At 43.6% G+C, this 25,000-nt stretch overlaps 1 protein-coding gene across 2 annotated transcripts in view; it reads left to right on the top strand.

Annotated features, from left to right (window-relative positions):
- Positions 1 to 25,000, top strand: part of LOC139392017 (ataxin-1-like) — a 183,243-nt gene that overhangs the window by 44,490 nt on the left and 113,753 nt on the right. The window contains exon 2 of one of the 2 annotated variants that reach the window (XM_071139658.1): positions 9,116 to 9,694. The gene's annotated coding sequence lies outside the window, so the exon portion shown is untranslated. The remainder of the gene's footprint in view (positions 1 to 9,115; positions 9,695 to 25,000) is intronic. The other variant, XM_071139659.1, reaches the window with a different exon arrangement.

Raw genomic sequence — 25,000 nt, 5'->3', positions numbered from 1 at the left:
TGATACCCACGGATACCTAGTGATACCTGGTGATACCCACTGATACCAGTGGTGGTCAGTGCCATTTAAGATGAGGGAGGACCACTTAAAATAAATTACAGCATGTTGGATGGCTGTCAATCATATTCCATTCATCCAGCTCAATGTAACATCAATAGGTTTAGGCTACTGCATGATTTACATGGTAACATTTTCCCTATACCCATCATGTGGTTGCTACAACCTAGCCGTTACAGTGTACAGTCAGTAAGCAGTTACACCGGCGGGGCCCCGGTGGCAAGAAATTGACTTGGAAGAGTTCCAGTGTTGTGTTGGATAGTCATAGTGAGCTGGCTAACATAGCATCCCTCTGTTATAGCCAGCTAGCTAACATAGCATCCCTCTGTTATAGCCAGCTGGCTAACATAGCATCTCTCTGTTATAGCCAGCTGGCTAACATAGCATCCCTCTGTTATAGCCAGCTGGCTAACATAGCATCCCTCTGTTATAGCCAGCTAGCTAACATAGCATCCCTCAGTTATAGCCAGCTGGCTAACATAGCATCCCTCTGTTTGAGCAGGGTATTTCAGTAGGATAAACTAGCTAGCTAAGTAAGTGAAATTGTAAGTGAACAAAAAAAGACTCTGTTTTTCTCTTGCTTCTCCTTCATTTTGGAAGACATTAATTAGTTCATAACTGTTCACCTATTGTCTTTCTCTCTGTTTGAGTCAACTACTTACCACATGTTATGCACTGCAGTGCTAGCTAGCTGTAGCTTATGGTTTCAGTACTAGATTCATTATCTGATCCTTTGATTGGGTGGACAATATGTCAGTTCATGCTGCAACAGCTCTGATAGGTTGGAGGACATCCTCCAGAAGTTGTCATAATTACTGTGTAAGTCTATGGAAGGGGGTGAGAACCATGAGCCTCCTAGGTTTTGTATTGAAGTCAATGTACCCAGAGGAGGACGTAAACTAGCTGTCCTATGGCTACACCATGGTGCTACCCTACAGATTGCTGTTGAGACTACTGTAGACCTGCATTGCTAAACAGTGTTTTAATCAATTATCTGGTGACGTGATTATATTTCGTATAGTTTTATTTAAAAAGGATAACCTTTTTAAATGTGTAAAAACATTTTTTTAAATAAAATTCACTGAGGAGGATGGACCTCTTCCAGATGAACCTTGCCCAGCGTTTGGGAGCCAGGCCTCAGAGAGGGAGAAGACTTTTCATTCTATGAGGGAAGATGAGAGAGAGAGAGAAATTGGCGAGGGCACTAGAGAGAGAGAGAGAGAAATTGACGAGGGCACTAGAGAGAGAGAGAGAGAGAGAGAGAGAGAGAAATTGGTGAGGGCACTAGTACAGTGTGCAGCACCTGGTCTAACCCTACTGTTTGCTGATGATCTGGTGCTTCTGTTCCCAACCAAGGAGGGCCTACAGCAGCACCTAGATCTGTCCCCAACCAAGGAGGGCCTACAGCAGCACCTAGATCTGTACCCAACCAAGGAGGGCCTACAGCAGCACCTAGATCTGTTCCCAACCAAGGAGGGCCTACAGCAGCACCTAGATCTGTTCCCAACCAAGGAGGGCCTACAGCAGCACCTAGATCTGTTCCCAACCAAGGAGGGCCTACAGCAGCACCTAGATCTGTTCCCAACCAAGGAGGGCCTACAGCAGCACCTAGATCTGTTCCCAACCAAGGAGGGCCTACAGCAGCACCTAGATCTGTTCCCAACCAAGGAGGGCCTACAGCAGCACCTAGATCTGTTCCCAACCAAGGAGGGCCTACAGCAGCACCTAGATCTGTACCCAACCAAGGAGGGCCTACAGCAGCACCTAGATCTGTTCCCAACCAAGGAGGGCCTACAGCAGCACCTAGATCTGTTCCCAACCAAGGAGGGCCTACAGCAGCACCTAGATCTTCTGCACAGATTCTGTCAGACCTGGGCCTTGACAGACCTGGGCCCTGACAGACCTGGGCACTCACAGTAAGACAAAAATAATGGTGTTCCAAAAAAATGTCCAGTTGCCAGGACCACAAATACACATTCCATCTAGACACCGTTGTCCTAGAGCACACATCAAAAGGAACATAAAATTGACATACCAATTAGGATCTGGCCAAAAATGCTTGAATCAGTTATAGAACACATTGCTGTTTATGGTTTTGAGGTCTGGGCTCCGTTCACCAACCAAGAATTCACAAAATGGGACAAACACAAAAAAGTGCCATTCAATTCTACAACCACCTAAAAGGAAGCGATTCCCAAACCTTCCATAACAAAGCCATCACCTACAGAGAGATGAACCTGGAAAAGAGCCCCCTAAGCAAGCTGGTCCTGGGGCTCTGTTCACAAACACAAACAGACCCCACAGAGCCCAGGACAGCAACACTATTAGACCCAACCAAATTATGAGAAAACAAAAAGATAATTACTTGACACATTGGAAAAATTTACAAAAAAACTGAGCAAACTAGAATGCTAGTTGGCCCTAAATAGAGAATACACAGTGTCAGAATACCTGACCAGTGTGACTGACCCAAAATTAAGGACAGCTTTGACTATGTACAGACTCAGTGAGCATAGCCTTGCTAATGAGAAAGGCTGCCGAAGGCAGACCTGGCTCTCAGGAGAAGATGTGCACACTGCCCACAAAATTAGGTGGAAACTGAGCTGCACTTCCTAACCTCCTGTCAAATGTATGACCATATTAGAGACACATATTTCCCTCATTACACAGAACAACAAAGAATTTGAAAACAAATCCAATTTTGATCAACTCCCATATCTATTTGGTGAAATCCCACAGTGTGCCATCACAGCAGCAAGATGTGTGACCTGTTGCCACAAGAAAAGGGCAACCAGTGAAGAACAAACAACATTGTAAATACAACATCAAATTATTTTCCCTTGAACTATTGGCACATCTTTACAATGCTGTATATAAACATATTCTGGAGAAAGAGGAGTTTGTGTGTGACCAGAGGGTGGATGGGAAGCATCCTATCATTCCTGGCCCTACTGTACTCATTGATTACAAAGAAGAATTATGCCAGGTATAGGTTGCTCTGTGAATTATGCCAGGTATAGGTTGCTCTGTGAATTATGGCAGGTATATGTTGCTCTGTGAATTATGCCAGGTATAGGTTGCTCTGTGAATTATGCCAGGTATATGTTGCTCTGTGAATTATGCCAGGTATAGGTTGCTCTGTGAATTATGCCAGGTATAGGTTGCTCTGTGAATTATGCCAGGTATATGTTGCTCTGTGAATTATACCAGGTATAGGTTGCTCTGTGAATTATGCCAGGTATATGTTGCTCTGAATTATGCCAGGTATAGGTTGCTCTGTGAATTATGCCAGGTATAGGTTGCTCTGTGAATTATGCCAGGTATAAGTTGCTCTGTGAATTATGCCAGGTATAGGTTGCTCTGTGAATTATGCCAGGTATAAGTTGCTCTGTGAATTATGCCAGGTATAGGTTGCTCTGTGAATTATGCCAGGTATAGGTTGCTCTGTGAATTATACCAGGTATAGGTTGCTCTGTGAATTATGCCAGGTCAGTTAAGAACAAATTCTTACTTACAATGACGGCCTACACCAGACAGCACTGGGCAAATTACGCGCCGCCATATGGGACTCCCAATCACGGCCAGTTGTGATACAGCCTGTAGTGATGCTTCTAGCACTGAGATGCAGGGCCTTAAACCGCTGCGCCATTCAGGAGCCCTCCAGCTAAGGTGATCTCACCCATTTACACACTTCAAAACCACTCCAGTCGACAGTAGCTCATACTGTGAGCAGAAAGCAGAACAACTAGCATAGAAATAGAAGGAAATAGAAGGATATGACAGGTGACAGTATGCTGAATATGCATCTGTATTGAAAATTTGCAATCTTTCACTCATTATCTGTCCAAATAAGGACATCATATCCCTGTCAAATACTTTATATCTGGACATCACTGTCTCAAATCAAATCCAATTTTATTGGTCACATACACATGGTTAGCAAATCTTATTGTGGGTGTAGCGAAATGCTTGTTTTTTTCAGCTCTGGCAGTGCAGTAATATCTAACAAATACCTATCAAATGCTGGTTTCTAGGGCTGCAGTTATTGTTTGTGTTGTGTACAAGTCTAGGTTGGAACAAACGGCACTAGTGTAGTTGGGAGTGTACCTTTCAGGCCCCCGAGGGCAACTGAACTGACACTGGATCAGGTGACACCAAGCCTCATACACAACTATAGTAAACATACAAATACAAACAAGTAAACAAACACAGACCAGAGTGACAGACAGTCAGACAATAAGACAGTCAGACAGACTCAGACAGTCAGACAGACAATCAGACAGACAGACTGTTAGACAGTCAGACAGACTTAAACAGTCAGACAGACTTAAACAGTCAGACAGACAGACAGACAGACAGACAGACAGACAGACAGACAGACAGACAGACAGACAGACAGACAGACAGACAGACAGACAGTCAGAAAGGCAGACAGTCAGACAGACATGAAGCTATAAACCTTACATTGAACATCTCATGTCTGCCTTGAGGCTATGAGATGACCCAACCTGGAAAACTAAGCTAAACATGCTAAAGATTTCCTAGAAGAATAGAAAATACATTTTTAAAAAGCAAAATAGTTTGTGATGCGGGTAAACAGCTGTGGTTGCCATGCCAATGGGCAAGGGGTCTATAAATAGAGTGGACTGTGTTTGTTTAGTGGATGCAGCCTGTCTGCCAGCCTGCCCAGTAGCGCAGCCTCTCTCTCTCTCTCTCTCTCTTTCTCTCTCTCTCTCTGTCTCTCTCTCTTTCTTTCTCTCTCTCTCTTTCTCTCTCTTTCTCTCTCTCTCTCTCGGTCTCTCTCTTTCTCTCTCTCTCTCGCTCTCTCTCTCTCTCTCTCTCTGTCTCTCGCTCTCTCTCTCTCTCTCTCCCTGTCTCTCCCTGTCTCTCTCTCTTGGGAGATCTGAGGGTTAAGTAACATTACTGTTTACCATGGTGATTAACCACTCATTCCTCCCTACAATGTCCACCCCAGAGGAATGTAGCTGGAAAACCACTGTACTAACCCCCCTGTCCCTCCCAATCAACCCCTAAGGAGAGGTTAGAGGTCAGGGGTCATCACGCAGGCTGGGCTGTCTGGGAAACTCCCTAAAAAACACAGACAATGTTACTGTACTGTACATACAGTACTTAGAATGTTTGGATAGAAGGAGTAGTAGACCAGCAGTAGTATTTGTTTGGCCTACTGGAAGTGTTGTGTCTGGTTGTCTGTGGAAAATATACCACTCTTAGTAGGGCTGTTGCGGTGACCATTTTTCCGCCACACCAGCAGTCAAATTCCACGTGACCATTGAGTCACGGTAATCTCCTCTTATGCACTCTGGACATGTGTTGGTAAGGACCTTTTGGTCGCTAATGGCCTGGTCCTCAAGGCTCTATTGTCCTCCATCAGGTCCTAATGACCTGGTACTCCGGGCTCTATTGTCCATCAGGTCCTAATGGCCTGGTACTCAGGGCTCTATTGTCCCTCCATCAGGTTCTAATGCCCTGGTACTCAGGGCTCTTATCCCTCCATCAGGTCCTAATTGCCTGGTCTTCAGGGCTCTAATGTCCCTCTAGCCACTCTGACACTCACATCAAACACTTATCATGCTTTTAAACTCACCTCACTGGGATGATCAATTTGAAGAAAGAAGTTCACCCACAGGTTGAAACTGAGTGGAAAACATGGTCATTGCATGTTGTTTCAAAGCCTAACAACAACGAAATGGACAGTGCTTTCTAAGGCGATAATTAATTCAAAACACCCATATGCAAGTTAGAGCTGATGCATACACATATATATATATATATATATTTATATATATATATATATATATATATATATATATATATATATATATATATATATATGAGCCCAAGACCGAAAAACGGAATTAAAATAATGATTGTGTCATTATACGATATGTAGCCTAATAGCCTAATGCAAATTACGCACAGCAGAAAAACATTTAAAAAAAAACATAGATTTAAGATGTCTTTGGTACACAATTGGTCTAGTGTCAACAAACTCTAGCAATATTTTACTTCATCTTTATTTAACCAGGTAGGCCAGTTGAGAACACGTTCTCATTTATAACTGCGACCTGGCCAAGATAAATCAAAGCAGTGCGACAAAAACAACAACACAGAGTTACACATAAACAAATGTACAGTCAATAGCACAATAGAAAATCAGATATACAATGTGTGCAAATGTAGTAAGATTAGGGACGTAAGGCAATAAATAGACCATAGTGACTAAATAATTACAATTTAGCATTAAACACTGGAGTGATAGATGTGCAGATGATGACATGCAAGTAGAGATACTGGGGTTCAAAAGAGCAAACCAAAATACCAATATGGGGATGAGGTAGTTATGTGGGCTATTTACAGATGGGCTGTGTACAGGTGCAGTGATCGGTAAGCTGCTCTGACAGCTGATGCTTAAAGTTAGTGAGGGAGATATAAGTCTCCAGCTTCAGTGATTTTTGCTATTCTTTCCAGTCACTGGTAGCAGAGAACTGGAAGGAAAGGCGGCCAATGGAGGAGTTGGCTTTGGGGATGACCAGTGAAATATACCTGCAGGAGCCCGTGCTATCGGTGGGTGTTGCTATGGTGACCAGTGAGCTGAGATAAGGCGGGGCTTTACCTAGCAAAGACTTATAGATGACCTGGAGCCAGTGGGTTTGGAGATGAATATGTAGCGAAGGCCAGCCAACGAGAGCATACAGGTCGCAGTGGTGGGTAGTATATGGGACTTTGTTGACAAAATGGATGGCACTGTGATAGCCTACATCCAATTTGCTGAGTAGAGTGTTGGAGGCTATTTTGTAAATGACATTGCCGAAGTCAAGGATCGGTAGGATAGTCAGTTTTACGAGGGTATGTTTGGCAGCATGAGTGAAGGAGGCTTTGTTGCGAAATAGGGAGCCGATTCTAGACTTCAATTTGGATTTGAGATGCTTAATGTGAGTCTGGAAGGAGAGTTTACAGTCTAACCAGACACCTAGGTATTTGTAGTTGTCCACATATTCTAAGTCAGAACCGTCCAGAGTAGAGGTCGACGGATTATGATTTTTCAACGCCGATACTAATACCGATTATTGGAGGACCAAAAAAGCCGATACCGATTAATCCGCCGATTTGTTTTTATTTTTTATTTGTAATAATGACAATTACAACAATACTGAATTGACACTTATTTTAATATAAAAAACGTTTCAGTTCCTTGCTCAGAACATGAGAACATATGAAAGTTGGTGGTTCCTTTTAACATGAGACTTCAATATTCCCAGGTAAGAAGTTTTAGGTTGTAGTTAATATAGTATTAATAGGACTATTTCTCTCTATACCATTTGTATTTCATATACCTTTGACTATTGGATGTTCTTATAGGCACTATATTATTGCCAGTGTAACAGTATAGCTTCCTTCCCCTCCTCGCCCCTACCTGGGCTCGAACCAAGAACACATCGACAACAGCCACACTTGAAGCATCGTTACCCATCGCTCCACAAAAGCCGCGGCCCTTGCAGCGCAAGGGGAATAACTACTCCAAATCTAAAAGCCAGTGACATTTGAAAGAGTATTAGCGCACACCCAGCTAACTAGCTAGCCATTTCACATTGGTTACACCAGCCACAGTGCTTGCGTAGAGCTGCTGGCAAAACGCACAAAAGTGCTGTTTGAATGAATGATTACGGGCCTGCTGCTGCTCAGTCAGACTTAATTATAACATAATAACACACAGAAATACGAGCCTTTGGTCATTAATATGATCGAATCCGGAAACTATCATTTCGAAAACAAAACGTTTATTATTTCAGTGAAATACGGAACTGTTCAATATTTTATCTAACGGATGGCATCCATGAGTCTAAATATTCCTGTTACGTTGCACAACCTTCAATGTTATGTCATAATTACGTAAAATAGAGTACCTGTTGTACCTAGGCTGTCATTGAAAATAAGAATGTGTTCTTAACTGACTTGCCTAGTTAAATAAAGATTAAATAAAGGTGTTAAAAAAAAAAATTAAAAAAAAAAAGTTGGTAAAATCGGCGCCCAAAAATACCGATTTCCGATTGTTATGAAAACTTGAAATCGGCCATTCCGATTAATCGGTCGACCTCTAGTCCAGAGCTTGCGGAAGGAATCCGGTGATGTTGTAGAGAAAAGCAGTCTGATTTATTTTTTAAAATCTTTATTTAACTAGGCAAGTCAGTTAAGAACAAATTCTTATTTTCAATGACAGCCTAGTGGGTTAACTGCCTGCTCAGGGGCAGAATGACAGATTTGTACTTTGTCAGCTCGGGGGTTTGAACTCACAACCTTCCGGTTACTAGTCCAGTGCTCAAACCACTAGGCTACCCTGGTCATAGCTATCAAAGTGTTTCTTTAGACCTGCCTAAAATAAATAATATATTTATTGTGATGCTGTGTATTAAATTGATTTATTATACTTTTTTAAATGTAGACGTTCCAAAGGCTCGTGTTAGCGGCTTGTATGTGTGGAGGCCTCGAGATGCTAAATGTGTTTATGTTAATTAACGTTCAATTACCGTGAGTTCGGAAGTTATTTATATGACAATAACCGGCTGACAAAATGTCATGACCACCACAGCCTTAATTGTGGGGCCATTAAATGTTTTGATCTGAGCTGTGACTTCAGTAGACAGGAGTAGTCATCCCTATTGAATGATGTTTTACAAACAAAATGTTTATCAGATGCTCTTATCCAGAGCGACTTACAGTAGAGAGTGCACACATTTTCATACTGGTCCTTCATGGGAAACAAACCTACGCACCATGCTTTATCAGCTCAGCCACACGGCTGTTGCAGGCTGGTTTCCAAATGGTACTATAATTACAAACACACACTTTCCCTTCCTTATTAAGGAACAAGATAGATTAGCGGTTAAGAGCATTGGAATCCCCGAGCCGACTAGGTGTACAATCTGTCGACGTGCCCTCGAGCAAGGCACTTAACCCTAATTGCTCCAGTGAGTAGCTCTGGAAAAGAGCATCTGCTAAATGACTCAAATGTAACATGTCTTCTCTCTCCTCTCTGCAGGGAATCAGGGTGAAAGCACCTGGAGCGAGGCTGCAGTACTGACTGGTTTCCTGTGTTCAACTGAACCACGGTACTGACTGGTTGCCTGGGTTCAACTGAACCACAGTACTGACTGGTTTCCTGGGTTCAACTGAACCACGGTACTGACTGGTTTCCTGGGTTCAACTGAACCACAGTACTGACTGGTTTCCTGGGTTCAACTGAACCACGGTACTGACTGGTTTCCTGGGTTCAACTGAAACACAGTACTGACTGGTTTCCTGTGTTCAACTGAAACACAGTACTGACTGGTTTCCTGTGTTCAACTGAACCACAGTACTGACTGGTTTCCTGTGTTCAACTGAACCACAGTACTGACTGGTTTCCTGGGTTCAACTGAACCACAGTACTGACTGGTTTCCTGGGTTCAACTGAACCACAGTACTGACTGGTTTCCTGTGTTCAACTGAACCACAGTACTGACTGGTCACCTGGGTTCAACTGAACCTCTTTCTGGTTTCTCCCAACTGGACCACCGGACCAGGCCAGGCCAGGACCAACTGCCTTTTACCCTCAGGTAAGACTGGTTCTGTTGTAGTTGTAGTCTCAGCCTCCTACTATATAAGCATGTATGTTGTCCAAGCAAGAATGAATGAATTTGTATATATCTTTTTTTTAAAATTTTCTTCTGCTACTATATGTGCTTGTATAGACAGAGCTGCTGTCCTCATCTACTAGTTTCATCTGAAGAATAGGTACTGTATGTAGGATGAAAAGCGAGTGAGGTAGGTTGTGTTGTGTATACAAAATGCATAGCAGTTCATCGCCTTACCAACCCAGAATGCTTCAGGTTTTAATGATACCGAGCTACCATGTTGTCAGTTTCCTGAGGTCGTCAGGGTTATCCAATCGGAGGACAGATCTGGCTGGCCAGAGCTATCTAGTCCAATCAGGAGAGGACAAGGGTGCAGGGGAGAGAACAGGAAATATGGTTCTACATTGAAACCCAGCCCAGCACAGACCACATACTAAAGCGCTATGTTGTAAACAGAACTTCATAGCTTAGCTTATGTCCCAAATGGCACCCTATTCCCTATATAGTGCACTAATTTTGACCAAAAACCTATAGGCAGGCTGTGGTCAAAATTAGTCCAGTACATAGGGAATAGGGTGCCATTTGATTCGAAGACTTAGATTCCACAGTGTTTACAACCCTGGTGTTCTGTGACAGAAGTTCCACTACCGAGCGGCTGTGTTTGTGTGTGTGTGTGATTGGTGGATTGACTCCACTAGACAACTGTAGTGGATGACTGACTCCACTAGACAACTATAGTGGATGACTGACTCCACTAGACAACTGTAGTGGATGACTGACTCCACTAGACAACTGTAGTGGATGACTGACTCCACTAGACAACTGTAGTGGATGACTGACTCCACTATACAACTATAGTGGATAACTGACTCCACTAGGCAACTGTAGTGGATGACTGACTCCACTATACAACTATAGTGGATGACTGACTCCACTAGACAACTATAGTGGATGACTGACTCCACTAGACAACTATAGTGGATGACTGACTCCACTAGACAACTGTAGTGGATGACTGACTCCACTAGACAACTATAGTGGATGACTCCACTATACAACTGTAGTGGATGACTGACTCCACTAGACAACTATAGTGGATGACTGACTCCACTAGACAACTGTAGTGGATGACTGACTCCACTATACAACTATAGTGGATGACTGACTCCACTAGACAACTATAGTGGATGACTGACTCCACTAGACAACTATAGTGGATGACTGACTCCACTAGACAACTGTAGTGGATGACTGACTCCACTAGACAACTATAGTGGATGACTGACTCCACTAGACAACTATAGTGGATGACTGACTCCATTATACAACTATAGTGGATGACTGACTCCACTAGACAACTGTAGTGGATGACTGACTCCACTAGACAACTATAGTGGATGACTGACTCCACTAGACAACTATAGTGGATGACTGACTCCACTAGACAACTGTAGTGGATGACTGACTCCACTAGACAACTATAGTGGATGACTCCACTATTCAACTGTAGTGGATGACTGACTCCACTAGACAACTATAGTGGATGACTGACTCCACTAGACAACTGTAGTGGATGACTGACTCCACTATACAACTATAGTGGATGACTGACTCCACTAGACAACTATAGTGGATGACTGACTCCACTAGACAACTATAGTGGATGACTGGTTCCACTAGACAACTGTAGTGGATGACTGACTCCACTAGACAACTATAGTGGATGACTGACTCCACTAGACAACTATAGTGGATGACTGACTCCATTATACAACTATAGTGGATGACTGACTCCACTAGACAACTGTAGTGGATGACTGACTCCACTAGACAACTGTAGTGGATGACTGACTCCACTAGACAACTGTAGTGGATGACTCCACTATACAACTGTAGTGGATGACCGACTCCACTAGACAACTATAGTGGATGACTGACTCCACTAGACAACTGTAGTGGATGACTGACTCCACTAGACAACTGTAGTGGATGACTGACTCCACTAGACAACTATAGTGGATGACTGACTCCATTATACAACTATAGTGGATGACTGACTCCACTAGACAACTGTAGTGGATGACTGACTCCACTAGACAACTAGAGTGGATGACTGACTCCACTAGACAACTGTAGTGGATGACTGACTCCACTATACAACTATAGTGGATGACTGACTCCACTAGACAACTGTAGTGGATGACTGACTCCACTAGACAACTGTAGTGGAGGACTGACTCCATTATACAACTATAGTGGATGACTGACTCCATTATACAACTATAGTGGATGACTGACTCCACTAGACAACTGTAGTGGATGACTGACTCCACTAGACAACTGTAGTGGATGACTGACTCCACTATACAACTATAGTGGATGACTGACTCCACTAGACAACTATAGTGGATGACTGACTCCACTAGACAACTATAGTGGATGACTGACTCCACTAGACAACTGTAGTGGATGACTGACTCCATTATACAACTATAGTGGATGACTGACTCCATTATACAACTATAGTGGATGACTGACTCCACTAGACAACTGTAGTGGATGACTGACTCCACTAGACAACTGTAGTGGATGACTGACTCCATTATACAACTATAGTGGATGACTGACTCCACTAGACAACTATAGTGGATGACTGACTCCACTAGACAACTATAGTGGATGACTGACTCCACTATACAACTATACTGAATGACTGACTCCACTAGACAACTGTAGTGGATGACTGACTCCATTATACAACTATAGTGGATGACTGACTCCACTAGACAACTATAGTGGATGACTGACTCCACTAGACAACTATAGTGGATGACTGACTCCACTAGACAACTATAGTGGATGACTGACTCCACTAGACAACTGTAGTGGATGACTGACTCCACTAGACAACTGTAGTGGATGACTGACTCCACTAGACAACTATAGTGGATGACTGACTCCACTAGACAACTATAGTGGATGACTCCACTATACAACTGTAGTGGATGACTGACTCCACTAGACAACTATAGTGGATGACTGACTACACAAGACAACTATAGTGGATGACTGACTCCATTATACAACTATAGTGGATGACTGACTCCACTAGACAACTATAGTGGATGACTCCACTATACAACTGTAGTGGATGACTGACTCCACTAGACAACTATAGTGGATGACTGACTACACAAGACAACTATAGTGGATGACTGACTCCACTAGACAACTATAGTGGATGACTGACTCCACTAGACAACTATAGTGGATGACTGACTCCACTAGACAACTATAGTGGATGACTGACTACACTATACAACTATAGTGGATGACTGACTACACTAGACAACTGTAGTGGATGACTGACTCCATTATACAACTATAGTGGATGACTGACTTCACTAGACAACTGTAGTGGATGACTGACTCCACTAGACAACTGTAGTGGATGACTGACTGCATTATTCAACTATAGTGGATGACTGACTCCACTAGACAACTATAGTGGATGACTGACTCCACTAGACAACTATAGTGGATGACTGACTCCACTATGCAACTATACTGAATGACTGACTCCACTAGACAACTGTAGTGGATGACTGACTCCATTATACAACTATAGTGGATGACTGACTCCACTAGACAACTATAGTGGATGACTGACTCCACTAGACAACTATAGTGGATGACTGACTCCACTAGACAACTATAGTGGATGACTGACTCCACTAGACAACTGTAGTGGATGACTGACTCCACTAGACAACTGTAGTGGATGACTGACTCCACTAGACAACTATAGTGGATGACTGACTCCACTAGACAACTATAGTGGATGACTCCACTATACAACTGTAGTGGATGACTGACTCCACTAGACAACTATAGTGGATGACTGACTACACAAGACAACTATAGTGGATGACTGACTCCATTATACAACTATAGTGGATGACTGACTCCACTAGACAACTATAGTGGATGACTCCACTATACAACTGTAGTGGATGACTGACTCCACTAGACAACTATAGTGGATGACTGACTACACAAGACAACTATAGTGGATGACTGACTCCACTAGACAACTATAGTGGATGACTGACTCCACTAGACAACTATAGTGGATGACTGACTCCACTAGACAACTATAGTGGATGACTGACTCCACTAGACAACTGTAGTGGATGACTGACTCCACTATACAACTATAGTGGATGACTGACTACACTAGACAACTGTAGTGGATGACTGACTCCATTATACAACTATAGTGGATGACTGACTCCACTAGACAACTATAGTGGATGACTGACTCCACTAGACAACTGTAGTGGATGACTGACTACACTAGACAACTGTAGTGGATGATTGACTCCACTAGACAACTATAGTGGATGACTGACTCCACTAGACAACTATAGTGGATGACTGACTCCACTAGACAACAATAGTGGATGACTGACTCCACTAGACAACTGTAGTGGATGACTGACTCCACTAGACAACTGTAGTGGATGACTGACTCCACTAGACAACTGTAGTGGATGACTGACTCCACTATACAACTATAGTGGATGACTGACTCCACTAGACAACTATAGTGGATGACTGACTCCACTAGACAACTATAGTGGATGATTGACTCCACTAGACAACTGTAGTGGATGACTGACTCCACTAGACAACTGTAGTGGATGACTGACTCCATTATACAACTATAGTGGATGACTGACTCCATTATACAACTATAGTGGATGACTGACTCCACTAGACAACTGTAGTGGATGACTGACTCCACTAGACAACTGTAGTGGATGACTGACTCCATTATACAACTATAGTGGATGACTGACTCCACTAGACAACTATAGTGGATGACTGACTCCACTAGACAACTATAGTGGATGACTGACTCCACTATACAACTATAGTGAATGACTGACTGCACTAGACAACTGTAGTGGATGACTGACTCCATTATACAACTATAGTGGATGACTGACTCCACTAGACAACTATAGTGGATGACTGACTCCACTAGACAACTATAGTGGATGACTGACTCCACTAGACAACTATAGTGGATGACTGACTCCACTAGACAACTGTAGTGGATGACTGACTCCACTAGACAAATGTAGTGGATGACTGACTCCACTAGACAACTATAGTGGATGACTGACTCCACTAGACAACTGTAGTGGATGACTGACTCCACTAGACAACTGTAGTGGATGACTGACTCCACTAGACAACTATAGTGGATGACTGACTCCACTAGACAACTGTAGTGGATGACTGACTCCACTAGACAACCATAGTGGATGACTGACTCCACTAGACAACTATAGTGGATGACTGACTCCACTAGACAACTAGAGTGGATGACTGACTCCACTAGACAACTGTAGTGGATGACTGACTCCACTATACAACTATAGTGGATGACTGACTCCACTAGACAACTATAGTGGATGACTGACTCCACTAGACAACTATAGTGGATGACTGACTCCACTAGACAACTGTAGTGGATGACTGACTCCACTAGACAACTGTAGTGGATGACTGACTCCATTATACAACTGTAGTGGATGACTGACTCCATTATACAACTATAGTGGATGACTGACTCCACTAGACAACTGTAGTGGATGACTGACTCCACTAGACAACTGTAGTGGATGACTGACTCCACTATACAACTATAGTGGATGACTGACTCCACTAGACAACTATAGTGGATGACTGACTCCACTAGACAACTATAGTGGATGACTGACTCCACTAGACAACTGTAGTGGATGACTGACTCCACTAGACAACTGTAGTGGATGACTGACTCCATTATACAACTATAGTGGATGACTGACTCCATTATACAACTATAGTGGATGACTGACTCCACTAGACAACTGTAGTGGATGACTGACTCCACTAGACAACTGTAGTGGATGACTGACTCCATTATACAACTATAGTGGATGACTGACTCCACTAGACAACTATAGTGGATGACTGACTCCACTAGACAACTATAGTGGATGACTGACTCCACTATACAACTATACTGAATGACTGACTCCACTAGACAACTGTAGTGGATGACTGACTCCATTATACAACTATAGTGGATGACTGACTCCACTAGACAACTATAGTGGATGACTGACTCCACTAGACAACTATAGTGGATGACTGACTCCACTAGACAACTATAGTGGATGACTGACTCCACTAGACAACTGTAGTGGATGACTGACTCCACTAGACAACTGTAGTGGATGACTGACTCCACTAGACAACTATAGTGGATGACTGACTCCACTAGACAACTATAGTGGATGACTCCACTATACAACTGTAGTGGATGACTGACTCCACTAGACAACTATAGTGGATGACTGACTACACAAGACAACTATAGTGGATGACTGACTCCATTATACAACTATAGTGGATGACTGACTCCACTAGACAACTATAGTGGATGACTCCACTATACAACTGTAGTGGATGACTGACTCCACTAGACAACTATAGTGGATGACTGACTACACAAGACAACTATAGTGGATGACTGACTCCACTAGACAACTATAGTGGATGACTGACTCCACTAGACAACTATAGTGGATGACTGATTCCACTAGACAACTGTAGTGGATGACTGACTCCACTAGACAACTGTAGTGGATGACTGACTCCATTATACAACTATAGTGGATGACTGACTCCACTAGACAACTGTAGTGGATGACTGACTCCACTAGACAACTGTAGTGGATGACTGACTCCACTAGACAACTGTAGTGGATGACTGACTCCATTATACAACTATAGTGGATGACTGACTCCACTAGACAACTATAGTGGATGACTGACTCCACTAGACAACTATAGTGGATGACTGACTCCACTATACAACTATAGTGAATGACTGACTCCACTAGACAACTGTAGTGGATGACTGACTCCATTATACAACTATAGTGGATGACTGACTCCACTAGACAACTATAGTGGATGACTGACTCCACTAGACAACTATAGTGGATGACTGACTCCACTAGACAACTATAGTGGATGACTGACTCCACTAGACAACTGTAGTGGATGACTGACTCCACTAGACAACTGTAGTGGATGACTGACTCCACTAGACAACTATAGTGGATGACTGACTCCACTAGACAACTATAGTGGATGACTGACTCCATTATACAACTATAGTGGATGACTGACTCCACTAGACAACTATAGTGGATGACTGACTACACAAGACAACTATAGTGGATGACTGACTCCACTAGACAACTATAGTGGATGACTGACTCCACTAGACAACTATAGTGGATGACTGACTCCACTAGACAACTATAGTGGATGACTGACTACACTAGACAACTGTAGTGGATGACTGACTCCACTATACAACTATAGTGGATGACTGACTACACTAGACAACTGTAGTGGATGACTGACTCCATTATTCAACTATAGTGGATGACTGACTCCACTAGACAACTATAGTGGATGACTGACTCCACTAGACAACTGTAGTGGATGACTGACTCCACTAGACAACTGTAGTGGATGATTGACTCCACTAGACAACTATAGTGGATGACTGACTCCACTAGACAACTATAGTGGATGACTGACTCCACTAGACAACAATAGTGGATGACTGACTCCACTAGACAACTGTAGTGGATTACTGACTCCACTAGACAACTGTAGTGGATGACTGACTCCACTAGACAACTGTAGTGGATGACTGACTCCACTAGACAACTGTAGTGGATGACTGACTCCACTATACAACTATAGTGGATGACTGACTCCACTAGACAACTATAGTGGATGACTGACTACACTGGACAACTATAGTGGATGACTGACTACACTGGACAACTATAGTGGGTGACACTACACAATTGTTCATACTGCTAACAGGAAACTCAGATAGTTACTGCAGCTGGTCATTGATATATATGTTGAAGAGGGTGGGGATTAAGCTGCTTACCTGTCTCACCCCACGGCCCTGTGGAAAGAAATGTGTGTGTTTTTGGCCAATTTTAACCGCTGACTTGTTGTTTTTGTACATGGATTTTATAATGTTTAATATTTTTTCCCCCAACACCACTTTCCATCAGTTTGTATAGCAGAACCTCACGCCAAATTGAGTTTAAGGCTTTTTTGAAATCAACAAAGCATGAGAATACTTTGCCTTTGTTTTAATTTGTTTGTTTGTCAAATAGTGTGTGCAGGGTGAACATGTGTGTCTGTCGTATGATAATTTGGTAAAAAGACAATTTGACATTTGCTCAGTACATCGTTTTCACTGAGGAAATGGAAGAGCCGTTCCCCCTTCCGCTCTACCGTCGGGGGGATTGCCGAAGACGGCCTGGAAGAGACGGGTGAACTCCTCGAAGTGGTCTCCTTCTCCCCACACAGTGTTTGCCCACTCCAGAGCTCTTCCTGAGAGGCTCTTCCCGAGGGAGCTGAGTACACAGTGTTTGCCCACTCCGGAGCTCTTCCTGAGAGGCTCTTCCCGAGGGAGCTGAGTACACAGTGTTTACCCACTCCAGAGCTCTTCCTGAGAGGCTCTTCCCGAGGGAGCTGAGTACACAGTGTTTGCCCACTCCAGAGCTCTTCCTGAGAGGCTCTTCCCGAGGGAGCTTAGTACACAGTGTTTGCCCACTCCAGAGCTCTTCCTGAGAGGCTCTTCCCGAGGGAGCTTAGTACACAGTGTTTGCCCACTCCAGAGCTCTTCCTGAGAGGCTCTTCCCGACGGAGCTGATTACACAGTGTTTGCCCACTCCAGAGCTCTTCCTGAGAGGCTCTTCCCGAGGGAGCTGAGTACACAGTGTTTGCCCACTCCAGAGCTCTTCCTGAGAGGCTCTTCCCGAGGGAGCTGAGTACACAGTGGCCAGGTAGAGGTCCAGTTGTAACAGGAATCCCTGGCACTGTGCTGCCGTCCCATCATGCTCCCTGGGAAGGGAGAGACGCATCCCACTGAGACCGTCTCCGGACGGGACGGGTAGAGGTAACCCCGGTTGCGCTGGTCGAGGCACTGGAGAGACTTCCTGTCTCTCCCAGCGGTCCCCATAGTCAAGATAGCGCGATCCATCATGGCACCAAGATGATGTAACATAGCAGAATGTTCCTCGACTCCTCTAACCGGCGTACCCGCTCCTGCTGACTCCATGGTAGGTTGGGGCAATGGGGCGGCAGGGTAGCATAGTGGTTAGAGCATTGGATTAGTAACTGAAAGGTTGCAAGTTCAAATCTTTGAGCTGACAAGGTACAAATCTGTCGTTCTGCCCCTGAACAGGCAGTTAACCCACTGTTCCTAAGCCGTCTTTGAAAATAAGAATTTGTTCTTAACTGACTTGCCTCGTTAAATAAAGGTAAAAGACAAAACAAAGGTGTGAAATTCTGTGACAGAATTCTTCAATTACATTGAGCTGATTTCTGATGTGCTGTTCCTTCTTTTTCCATAGTGTATTTCTGTATTGTTTTAGTGATTCACCTTAGTGAAGGCGTAGACTCAGGATTTCTGGGTCTTTTGGTTTTTGGTTGGACAGGTTTCTGAAAGGTTTCTTTCTTAGGTTTTTGTATTCTTCATCAAACCATTTGTCATTGTTGTTCATTTTCTTCGGTTTTCTGTTTTAAAGTATTTTTAGATTTAATAGGGAAGCTGAGAGGTCAAATATACTCTTTAGATTTTCTACTGCCAAGTTTACACCTTCACTATTACAGTGAAACGTTTTGTCCAGGAAGTTGTCTAAAAGAAATTGAATTGTTTTTTGATAGGTTTCCACACTACATTCCTTCCATCTATAGAATGTCTTAATATTACTCAGTTCCTTTGGCTTTGATGCCTCATGATTGAATATTGCTCTGTTCAAGTAGACTGTGATTTTGCTGTGGTCTGATAGGGGTGTCAGTGGGCTGACTGTGAACGCTCTGAGAGACTGGGTAGAGGTCAGTGATAAAGTAGTCCACAGTACTACTGCCAAGAGATGAGCTATAGGTGTACCTACAATAGGAGCCCCCTCGAAGCCTACCATTAACTATGTACATACCCAGCGTGCGACAAAGCTGCAGGAGTTGTGACCCGTTTATGTTGGTTATGTTGTCATAGTTGTGCCTAGGGGGGCATATGTGAGAGGGAATGCTGTCACCTGCAGGCAGGTGTTTGTCCCCCTGTGTGCTGAGGGTGTCAGGTTCTTGTCCGGTTCTGGCATTTAGGTCACCACAGACTAGTACATGTCCCTGGGCCTGAAAATGAGTGATTTCCCATCTCCAGGATGGAGAAGCTGTCTTCATTAAAGTATGGGGATTCTAGTGGGGGGATTTAGGTAGCACACAGGAGGACATTTTTCTCTGTTAAGATCATTTCCTTTTGAATTTCTAGCCAAATGTAAAATGTTCCTGTTTTGATTAATTTAATAGAGTGAGTTAGGTACCAAATTCTCTTCCCTGTTTCACACCTGGTAGTTTGTTGGATGGGACTAGCAGCTGTCTGTAACCTAGAGGGCAACCTGTGGGTCCGTCTCCTCAATACCAGGGTTCTTGTAGGATGACAATGTCTGTATTTCAGATTTATTTGATGAAGTCCAGGTTCTTGCTCTTTAGGCCAAAGACAGATTACCTCAGGCCTTGGATATTCCAGGATGAGATAGTGAAGGTTCCATAATGTGTCCAATGTTGTTAGTCTTGTGGTTTGGCCTCAGACCAGTAAGTGTGAGCAGAGCCTGCTGAGCATCTGGTACATGCCATTGGCTTGGGCAAGTGTAAGAGTGGGGGTTGGGCCTGTTTGCCCACTCACAGCCTGGGTGCATGTGTAACTCTCATGTTAAGGCCCTCTTTGTGGGAGTGGGGGGCACGGGGTGGGCTGGAGGGACATAGGTCTGAACTCTAGGGGTCTAAATGGGGTGTGGGCATGACTGTCTTGGGGGGGTGTTGATTGGTTGGGGTGGGGTTGTGTATGTGGCTGGTGGTTATGTGGTCTGGACGTAGGTCCTCTCTGCGTGGGTCCTCTATATCTAGGTCCAGGGGGGGGGTCCAGTGTTTTGCTGGTCTGGGTGGGGTGTCTATTGATCTGTTACTCCTGTGTCAAGTGTTGGGGCTGTGTTTAAGAGCGATATCCTTTATGGTCCACTGCTGCCTTGTAGAGGTGGACCTGGTCATAGAGGCTGTTCAAGTCCAGGGTGGAGTGGTGGGCACTGCTGCCTTATATAGGTGGACCTGGTCATAGAGGCTGTTCAAGTCCAGGGTGGAGTGGTGGGCACTGCTGCCTTATATAGGTGGACCTGGTCATAGAGGCTGTTCAAGTCCAGGGTGGAGTGGTGGGCACTGCTGCCTTATATAGGTGGACCTGGTCATAGAGGCTATTCAAGTCCAGGGTGGAGTGGTGGGCACTGATGCCTTATATAGGCGGACCTGGTCATAGAGGCTGTTCAAGTCCAGGGTGGAGTGGTGGGCACTGCTGCCTTGTAGAGGTGGACCTGGTCATAGAGGCTGTTCAAGTCCAGGGTGGAGTGGTGGGCACTGCTGCTTTGTAGAGGTGGACCTGGTCATAGAGGCTATTCTAGTCCAGGGTGGAGTGGGGGGCACTGCTGCCTTATATAGGTGGACCTGGTCATAGAGGCTGTTCAAGTCCAGGGTGGAGTGGTGGGCACTGCTGCCTTGTAGAGGTGGACCTGGTCATAGAGGCTGTTCAAGTCCAGGGTGGAGTGGTGGGCACTGCTGCTTTGTAGAGGTGGACCTGGTTATAGAGGCTGTTCAAGTCCAGGGTGGAGTGGTGGGCCAGGAAAACATTTGGTTTGAGGCAATACTTGCTTTTACCCGCTGTATTGTGGCAGGGTGGAAGTCTTTTCGTGGTACCAGGGTGGAGATAACCACTTGTGCGTTGGGGAAAGTAGAAGAAACTTTTTCAATCACTCCCTTTCCTGCTGTGCTCTCAGGTCGTTTGTGCCTCTCTCTGTCTCTCTCTCTCTCTGTCTCCCTCTCTCTCTCTGTCTCCCTCTCCCCCCCCCCCCCTCTCTCTCTCTCTCTCTCTCTCTCGCTCATATAATGCACTTCTGTGTGCATGAATACACCCCCCCTTCCACACACACACACTCACACACACACACACACACACACACACTATCCCATCTCTTGAATACTGAACCATTAGTTAATTACCTGGACCTTATGAGCCCTGATGATTTCATTCACACTGCAGAGCCTCTGGTTTAATTACTAAGACGTGCGTGCGTGCATCCGTGCGTGCGTGTGAAAGGAAAGCCTCGCTCAGTAACAGAAGCACAGCTCAAGTCCTCCCCACTGACCTAAAACTATCCCTTAGGCCTTTCATTCACCAGCATAGTGAATGGTCCTCTATGGAGGTGTTTCTGTAGGTGGATCACTACACTGTCCTGTACTGTCTCAGGTTGATCTGTATACATGGAAAGTTTCAAGAGCAATTTTTGTACAGCATCCACTAAGCTTTCCATGGAAACCAATCCGTTTGTTTCTGGTACACTGGGTACCATGCAGACACACACACACACACACACACACACACACACACACACACACACACACACACACACACGCACACCCGCACGCGTAAATAAACATAATTGGGCTTTGTATGTTCTCTGTAATGTCTGTCTGGTACTGACTATATAACTCTATAATGTCTGTCTGGTACTGACTATATAACTCTTTAATGTCTGTCTGGTACTGACTATAAAACTCTAATGTCTGTCTGGTACTGACTATATAACTCTATAATGTCTGTCTGGTACTGACTATATAACTCTATAATGTCTGTCTGGTACTGACTATATAACTCTGTATTGCTCCCCAGCGATTTATTCAAGACTAACAAACAAACAGACAACAACAACAAAAATCGGTTCAACTTGAGAACAGGCTGGTCACAAGAAAGAGCCGTTGATTTTGGATGTTTGAAAATGTCCTGAGGATGTCGATATATACCTTCCTCAGAGCAGAAAAGCACTGGGTTCAAACTCACAAGACCCAGAGCTCACCCCACAAACATACTAATATGGCCCAGCACTGGGTTCAAACTGGGTTCCAACTCACAAGACTCAGAGCTCACCCCCCCAAAAATACTAATATGGCCCAGCACTGGGTTCCAACTCACAAGACTCAGAGCTCACCCCCCCAAAATACTAATATGGCCCAGCACTGGGTTCAAACTCACAAGACTCAGAGCTCACCCCCCGAAAATACTAATATGGCCCATCACTGGGTTCAAACTCTAACCATGTGGAATTAACCCTCTAACCATGTGGAATTAACCCTCTAACCATGTGGAATTAACCCTCTAACCATGTGGAATTAACCCTCTAACCATGTGGAATTAACCCTCTAACCATGTGGAATTAACCCTCTAACCATGTGGAATTAACCCTCTAACCATGTGGAATTAACCCTCTAACCATGTGGAATTAACCCTCTAACCACGTGGAATTAACCCTCGAACCATGTGGAATTAACCCTCTAACCTTGTGGAATTAACCCTCTAACCATGTGGAATTAACCCTCTAACCATGTGGAATTAACCCTCTAACCATGTGGAATTAACCCTCTAACCACGTGGAATTAACCTTCTAACCATGTGGAATTAACCCTCTAACCACGTGGAATTAACCCTCTAACCACGTGGAATTAACCCTCTAACCATGTGGAATTAACCTTCTAACCACTTGGAATTAACCCTTGAACCACGTGGAATTATCAAAAAGTATCAAAAAGGAATTTCAGATTGTTCTTATTTTCCTCAATTAAGTTAGAAAAATAGGATGATCAAGCAGCAGTGAGGTCTCTTCGATACTGCACGGTACTGTCTTTCCAAGCTAGTCGGAAGACTTCCAGTTTGGTGTGGCGCAATTTCCGTTCCAATTTTCTGGAAGCTTGCTTCAGAGCTCGGGTATTTTCTGTGTACCAGGGAGCTAGTTTCTTATGAGAAATGTTTTTAGTTTTTAGGGGTGCAACTGCATCTAGGGTATTGCACAAGGTTAAATTGAGTTCCTCAGTTAGGTGGTTAACTGATTTTTGTCCTCTGGCGTCCTTGGGTAGACAGAGGGAATCTGGAAGGACATCAAGGAATCTTTGTGTTGTCTGTGAATTTATAGCACGACTTTTGATGTTCCTTGGTTGGGGTCTGGGAGATTATTTGTTGCAATTGCAAACGTAATAAAATGGTGGTCCGATAGTCCAGGATTATGAGGAAAAACATTAAGATCCACAACATTTATTCCATGGGACAAAACTAGGTCCAGCGTATGACTGTGACAATGAGTGGGTCCAGAGACATGTTGGACAAAACCCACTGAGTCGATGATGGCTCCGAAAGCCTTTTGGAGTGGGTCTGTGGACTTTTCCTTGTGAATATTTAAGTCACCAAAGATTAGAATATATATAGACATTAACATACAGTATAGACGTAAAACATATAGACATTAACATATAGTATAGATGTAAAACATGTAGACATTAACATACAGTATAGATGTAAAACATATAGACATTAACATACAGTATAGATGTAAAACATATAGACATTAACATACAGTATAGATGTAAAACATATAGACATTAACATATAGTATAGATGTAAAACATATAGACATTAACATACAGTACATTATAGACGTAAAACATATAGACATTAACATACAGTACATTATAGACGTAAAACATATAGACATTAACATACAGTATAGACTTAACACATATAGACATTAACATACAGTACATTATAGACGTAAAACATATAGACATTAACATACCGTATAGACGTAAAACATATAGACATTAACATACCGTTTAGACTTAAACATATATCGTCATTCCCAAGAATACTTTAGGCTGTAATCGCTGCCAAAGGTGTTTCAACAAAGTACTGAGTAAAGGGTCTGAATATTTATTTTTTATAAATTTAAAAACATTTCTAAAAACAGTTTTTGCTTTGTCATTATGTGTGTAGACTGATGAGGGGAAAAAAATGATTTCATCCATTTTAGAATAAGGCTGTAAAATGTAACAACATTTGGAAAAAGTCAAGGGGTCTGAATACTTTCCGAATGCTCTGTGTAGACATTACTGGTTCATGTACTCTACTGCTGATTGCTCTGTGTAGACATTACCGGTTCATGTACTCTACTGCTGAATGCTCTGTGTAGACATTAATGGTTCATGTACTCTACTGCTGATTGCTCTGTGTAGACATTAATGGTTCATGTACTCTACTGCTGAATGCTCTGTGTAGA

The sequence above is a fragment of the Oncorhynchus clarkii genome, chromosome 32 (assembly GCF_045791955.1).
Source record: "Oncorhynchus clarkii lewisi isolate Uvic-CL-2024 chromosome 32, UVic_Ocla_1.0, whole genome shotgun sequence".
Lineage (NCBI taxonomy): Eukaryota > Metazoa > Chordata > Actinopteri > Salmoniformes > Salmonidae > Oncorhynchus > Oncorhynchus clarkii.
The sequence above is the reverse complement of the archived record's forward strand: the minus strand, read 5'-3'. Positions and strand labels throughout refer to the sequence as shown.